The sequence below is a fragment of the Hordeum vulgare genome, chromosome 6H (genome assembly GCF_904849725.1).
Source record: "Hordeum vulgare subsp. vulgare chromosome 6H, MorexV3_pseudomolecules_assembly, whole genome shotgun sequence".
Classification (NCBI taxonomy): domain Eukaryota; kingdom Viridiplantae; phylum Streptophyta; class Magnoliopsida; order Poales; family Poaceae; genus Hordeum; species Hordeum vulgare.
The window spans coordinates 322,606,036-322,613,570 of NC_058523.1; positions in this window are offsets into that span (position 1 = coordinate 322,606,036).

The following is a 7,535-nucleotide window of genomic DNA, read 5'->3' on the forward strand; positions in this document are numbered from 1 at the left end:
AAATAGATACATCGAGTAGCGGAAACTCGTAAGGGCTAAGCGGTGCCCATGCCATCAAGCCTACACCGACAGGCATTCTGACTTGGAAGCGTCCTAGATCGTAGGTTCGTCTCCGACGGCGTACTCGTCGCCAAACTCCGGTCCTTCCATGTCTGGTCAATAATATAACCAGTGGCAAGCCAATGAGTACTTTGAATGTACTCGCAAACAGCCCATGATATGAACATTTATAGGGAAGAATAACATGTAATATGTATCTTAGGTGGAATGCAATTTGGTGGGATGTTCAGGTATATGCAACAAGTTAAAGAACTACTCTTGAAGAACAGGTTACATATATCGACATATCTGACAAGGGTTGAACACACCGGGTTCACCCTATATGCCAAGTCATCGGACTTGTCATAATCTCAATGTATTAATGAGGGCTAAACCATCCGGGTTTACCCTATATGCCAAGTCATCGAACTTGGTCATATTATTGTGATTATCATAACAACACCTTTTTAAACACCACACACACACACACAAACACTTGGTTTATGCGGAAACGCTGGACATAGTTTAAGCAGCACCACCCAACTGTCCTTGACCGTGGACACGGCTATTCGAATAGTTTGACACTCTGCAGAGGTAGTACGCTGGACCCACGAGAAACGGGAAACTTCCATGTCATCCACGACTCGCGGTATATCACATATACCCGAGGTAAGTACCCGATCATCATCTTTCCCCTAACGATACTAGACAAAGTGGTCCACTCGATTGGTACCCAGCCCACATGTTGTACGTCTTACGAGCACCGACTCTGGACAGTATCAACCATGCGGGGACCAACGGTGTGCCTGGAACTCATAATAATGGCATAGTCGGCCTACCTGGCACGACCCCATCACGAGAGTGACACCGATCACTCCCGCCACTAGTAATGTGGCTCTTTGCTAGTATCGACCAGAGTAATCAACAAAGCACCGTCCCATAAAGGGGTATCGTGGTCGTACTGGTAAGGTTGGGACGGTCGACACATCATAAATCTAATCCCATTTCCGAAACCATACTGACACCAAAACACTGGTGCATCACTTCACCAAAAGTGATCACCAACTCATCATCACCCTCGGGCATTAGTGGCACCCGACGGGGTTTTCATAAACTCTTTGATTTAACTCATCATCATGCTCATGATAAAATGTTTTTACTTTACTTGTCAACATGGTAATAACATGACCCTCACGGGGTAGGGTCAAGCTCGATGCAATGATCTTGCTCTACTAGGCAACATGACAGTAGCATGATCCTCATAAGTGGTAGGGTCAAGCTCATCATGCTTGTGCTCTGAGGAGCCATATGAATAACATCACTATCATGCAAGTGCTTCGATGAAGCCTTCGGTACCATCACACCAATGATGAACCGGCATCGTGATCACATGCAACGGGAAAATACCAACTATACTAGCATGCAACAATGTTTGTGCTCAAGTCATGGTCAAAGGGTTGCTTGCCTTGGTCAGCTAGGTATCCGGGGTCTTCGAGGTCTTCCGCTCCGGATCCTCCGTCACTCGGTAACTCTACCATCGAGAAAGGAATAAATAAATAATAGCTCACACCAAAACAGATCACAAGGTGCTTTTAAAAATGTTGCAAAGTTTGAATAAATTCAGTTCATTATATTGGGAAAATGTTTCCTATGGTTTTTATTAGCTAAGCATATTTATTTAAAAGCAAACAGAAGCAAACAAATGTTTTTAATATCATTTTATTATACCAAAATAGTTTCTGTTTTTGATAAATATCAAACTCTACAGAATCAATTACTACACATTTTTAGAAAATTGCTGGTGGAAGAATCGTATTTTTCTACTGGCTAAATATTTTTATAAAAATCATTTAAGCTGCAGGTTAAAAATAAAAGAAAAAGGCCAGGGGGAAGACCCAGCCAGCCCAGCCAGCAGACCGGCCACCAGGCGCGCGCGGGCCAGGTTCAAACCTGACCTGCGGGCCCCTGGGGTCAGCGTCAGCGGCTGCGCGTGCTCGCTGCCCCAGGACACCGACAGGTGGGCTCCACCTGTCGGGTCCTTCTCCTACCTCCAGCCAGAGAGGTGGAGACAGACGCCGGCGAGGCTACCGTTGTCCTCGGGCCAATCTAGGAGCGGGAATGGGTCCCTCGTTCCTCCGCCTACCTGCTCGTGGTCGGGACGTCACCGGAGGTGGTCTGGGTCGCCGGCGACGAGGTGATCGTGGCGGAAGTGTTTCGGGTTGGCGTCGAGCTAGTGGCTAGGGGCATGGATTCGCTCGGAGAAGTTGGGGGAAATGGTCCTGCGTCAAGGGGAGTGCAATGGGAGGTCGGGCAGCGCAGGAGCCGGCGTGTAGGCGGAGATCGACCGGAGCTCCGAGGCGGAGGGGCCTCGGTCGATCTCGAGCACCGGGGCTCTACGAGCTCGATTGGGCGGCTAGGGGGAGTCTAGTGGTTGTGCTGAAGCTGCCTGGGGGGTGCTGGGGTGCCGGGGGGACCTATTTATAGGCCAGCGGCGGTGAGCCGACTCGGGCGCGCCGGTGACTCACCGTGGCGCGCGTGCGAGCACAGTGAGGTGCTAGCCGCGAAACCATGGGTTCGGGACGTGGTTTAGGACCTCCTGGTGTATCGGTCGCAGAGGGAAAGCAAGTGGGGTCGAGCCGCAGCGACCGTGCATGCTCGACCGCGCCGGGCGCACGCGGGCACACGTCGCCTGAGCTCTTGCGCAAGGGGAGGGGGTCCTTGGTGGTAGCTTTGCACTGAATGGCTGTCGGGGAGCGTTTGGACATTACTGGGGAGGTTGGGACTGGCCGGGGCGACGTCCCCTTGCTGGAAGCTCTCTGCAGCGCGCCCAGAGCGCAGTTTTGGCATGCCACGGCATGCTGGCACGCTCTGGGGCACTTGGGACGTGTCCTCCATGTCCTGAGTGTTGCTGGGAGTGTGCCTAGTCGTTGTGTGTTAGTGGGAGCACGAGCTGGTCAAAGGAGGCAAGGAACACTAGTGTTGCCAGTACTGGCCTACGGCTCAAATTGAAGATCTTGTCACTTGTGCTTGGAGTTGGGGAGGGGCTGGTTGACTGGGTGCTCAGGGTGTTCTGGGGCTCTAACTCACCAAGTTTGGGGCCTTGCCATTGGGTAAAACAGTGGCTAGGAGGGTTTTTACCTTCCTGTCAGTAGGTGTTCGACTGTGGTTTGGGGTGCTTCCACTCCACCACTGGAACTGAAACTTAACAGGTTTGGTCTTGGGGTAAAAACATGGGGTTTCACCAAATTTGAGCTCCATTGAACAAGTTTAGCTTTGTGAACTTGGAAATGCTTCAAAATGACCAGTACTGTCCTTTACAAAGGAAGTGTGGCCAATCAGAGTCTCACAAATCCCATATTTGGTGTGGAGTCCTCATTTGGGGTGTCTAACACTTCTGCAAAGTTTCAGCTCCATTGGAGAAACTTTGCAATGTAGAGTTGTTCCAACTCTTCTCTGGACAGAGAGGGTTTTGGGCTCATTAGGTGCACTTCCCCACCTTGGATCAGGGTGAGATTTTATGTGAGCACCTAATATGGCTTGGGAGGGCTCCTGTAATTTTATGGGAATTTATTGAGATCATTTCCTTTGGAAACATCTCAAAAAGCTAAAACAGACAGAAATGGTTTTCAGGGTTTTACTCAAATAATATTAATATAAAATAGGGTTGAAAATCTTATATATGGAAAATATATGTCCTTCTGAGCTTCCATGAATTTACTCAGAATTTTCTAAGGCAGGAAAGCAATTTTCCTTGTGGGAATATCATTCCTGGCCTTAGAAACAGACATAATTATAAAATAGGAAAATAATATTTTAAATCACCAATTAATGTTTTTAATGAATGAGAATAATATTTGGATCAGATTACCAACTTTGGTTGGAAGTGCCACTTGGCTTCATGAGCTAGTAGTGTATCCCAACATGATGAAGGTGATCTTGATATAAAGGAAAAAGGGTTTTTGAAGAGAGCAAAATAATAAGTTTTTCATGGGTTTGAGTCATCCAGCAAGCAAGCATTCACTCATACAAGGGCTGACATTGCACTCACAACATTATTTGAAAAAGTTTTAACAAGCTCTAATTTTTGCAACATAAAAATACTTGTGGTGAAAAACAGGGTGTGACAAAAATGCACCACTGCAACAGAAGATCTTTCAGAGGTTCTATCCTTTTACTAGGCGTTGTACTCGTCACGCGGATTTCGCCTGATGAATGAACTGCTGTACGTCAGTCCAAACCGTGTGCCAAGGCTATGAATGAGGCATTGTTGAAGCCATATACTGAGGAGGAAGTCAAGCACGGCCTATTTCAGATGGCTCCATCGAAGGCTCCACATGTGGATGGTTTCACGGCTGGTTTTTTCCAGCGGCACTGGCAACTATTGAGGACGGACATCATCCCAGCGTTGCTGGATTTCTTAAATGGGGGAGTACTACGTGAAGGTATGAATGACACGTCCATTACTCTGATTCCTAAGGTACAATTCCCGCAAAAGAGATCTCAATATCATCCAATCTCCTTATGCCCGATTTTGTATAAAACTGCGGCTAGGGCCATCTCTAATCGTTTAAGAGTTTGCTTGGATGAAATTATTGGAGAAGAGCAGAGTACCTTTGTTCCGGGTCGCTTAATCACTAATAATGTGTTGATTGCATACGAGAGTGTGCATATAATGAGATGACATACAAGGGGCAAGAATGCGGTGTGCGCTGTTAAACTGAACATGATGAAGTCGTATGTGTTGGAAATATGCCCTAGAGGCAATGATAAATAGTTATTATTATATTTCCTGTTTAAAGATAATCGTTTATTATCCATGCTACAATTGTATTGAATGAAAACATAGATACATGTGTGGATACGTAGACACAACAATGTCCCTAGCAAGCCTCTAGTTGGCTAGCAAGTTGATCAAGGATAGTCAAGGTTTTCTCGCTATGTGCAAAGTGTTGTTGCTTGATAACTGGATCACATCATTAGGAGAATCATGTGATGGACTAGACCCAAACTATGAACGTAGCATATTGATCGTGTCGTTTTATTGCTATAGTTTTCTGCGTGTCAAGTATTTGTTCCTATGACCATGAGATCATATAACTCACTCGCACCGGAGGAAAGCCTTGTGTGTATCAAACATCACAACGTAACTCGGTGACTATAAAGGTGCTCTACAGGTATCTCCGAAGGTGTTCGTTGAGTTAGTATGGATCAAGACTGGTATTTGTCACTCCGTGTGACGGAGAGGTATCTCGGGGCCCTCTCGGTAATACAACATCACACACAAGCCTTGCAAGCAATGTGACTAAGTGTAAGTCACGGGATCTTGTATTACGAAACGAGTAAAGAGACTTGCTGGTAACGAGATTGAAATAGGTATGCGGATACCGATGATCGAATCTCGGGAAAGTAACATACCGAAGGACAAAGGGAATGACATACGGGATTATATGAATCCTTGACACTGAGGTTCAACCGATAAGATTTTCGGAGAATATGTAGGATCCAATATGGGCATCCACGTCCTGCTATTGGATATTGACCGAGGAGTACCTCGGGGCATGTCTACTTAGTTCTCGAACCCGCAGGGTCTACACACTTAAGGTTCGGCGATGTTTTAGTATAGTTGAGTTATATGCGTGGTTACGGAATGTTGTTCGGAGTCCCGGATGAGATCATGGACGTCGCGAGGGTTTTCGGAATGGTCCGGATACAAAGACTGATATATAGGATGACTTCATTTGGTTGCCAGAAAGTTTTCGGGCATTACCGGGAATGTACTGGGAGTGACGAATGGGTTCCGGAAGTTCACCGGGAGGGGGCAACCCTCCCGGGGGAATCCCAAAGGACTTATGGGTGGCACACCAGCCCTTAATGGTCTGGTGGGATAGCCCAATAAGGCCTATGCTCCTTAAGATAAAAACCAAAGAAAGAAAAAAAAAAGGAAAAGGTGGGAAGCATGAGAAGGACTCCACTTTCCAATCTTAGTTGGACTAGGATTGGAGTAGGACTCCTCCTCTCCCTCTTGGCAGGCGCACCTTGAGTACTTGGTCCTCAAGGCAAGTCTCCTCCCCCTCCCTCCTATATATAGTGGTGATTTAGGGCTGATTTGAGACAACTTTACCACGTGCAACTCAGATCTAGACACCATAGTTTTACCTCCAAATCGTATTTCTGCGAAGCTCGGGCAGAGCCCTGCACGAGTAGATCCTTCACCACCACCGGAGCGCCATCACGCTGCCAGAGAACTCATCTACTTATCCTTCTTGCTTGCTGGATCAAGAAGGCCGAGATCATCGTCGAGCTGTACGTGTGCTGAACACGGAGGTGCCGTCCATTCGACACTAGATCGGAGCGGATCATGGGACGGATCGCGGGAGGGTTCGTGGACGGTTCGCGGGGCGGATCGTGGGACGTGAGGACGTTCCACTACATCAACCATGTTTCTTAACGCTTCCTGCTGTGCGATCTACAAGGGTACGTAGATCCAAATCTCCTCTCATAGATGGACATCACCATGATAAGTCTTCGTGCGCATAGGAATTTTTTTGTTTCCCATGCGACGTTCCCCAATAGTGGCATCTTGAGCTAGGTTCATGCATAGATGTAATCTCGAGTAGAACACAAAGGGTTTTGTGGACGGTGATGTTCGATTTGCTGCCCTCCTTAGTCTTTTCTCGATTCGGCGGTATTGTTGGATTGAAGCGGCCCGGATCGACATTATTCGTATGCTTACGAAAGACTGGTTTCATCACTTGACATGCAACTTCGTTGCATAAAGATGACTGGCGGGTGTCGGTTTCTTCAACTTTAGTTGAATTGGTTTTGACCGAGGCGGTCCTTGGAGAGGTTAAATAGCAATTTGCACATCTTCGTTGTGGTTTTTGTGTAACTAAGATGCGATCTACTAAATACCCATAGCAGCCACGTAAAACGTGCAACAACAATTAGAGGACGTCTAACTTGTTTTTGCAGGGTATGCTTGTGATATGATATGGACAATGACGTGATGTGATATATTAGATGTATGAGATGATCATGTTGTAATAGTTAATATCGACTTGCACGTCGATGGTACGGCAACCGGCAGGAGCCATAGGGTTGTGTTTGCAGATGTGTTTATTATACTGCTAGGACGTAGCTTTAGTAGTAATAGCATAAGTAGCACGACAACCCCGATGGCGACACGTTGATGGAGATCATGATGATGGAGATCATGGTGTGGCGCCGGTGACAAGAAGATCGTGCCGGTGCTTTGGTGATGGAGATCAAGAAGCACATCATGATGGCCATATCATGTCACTTATGAATTGCATGTGATGTTAATCATTTTATGCACCTTATTTTGCTTAGAACGACGGTAGCATTATGAGGTGATCTCTCACTAAAATTTCAAGACGAAATTGTGTTCTCCCCGACTATGCACCATTGCTATAGTTCGTCATTTCGAGACACCACGTGATGATCGGGTGTGATAGACTCAACGTTCACATACAATG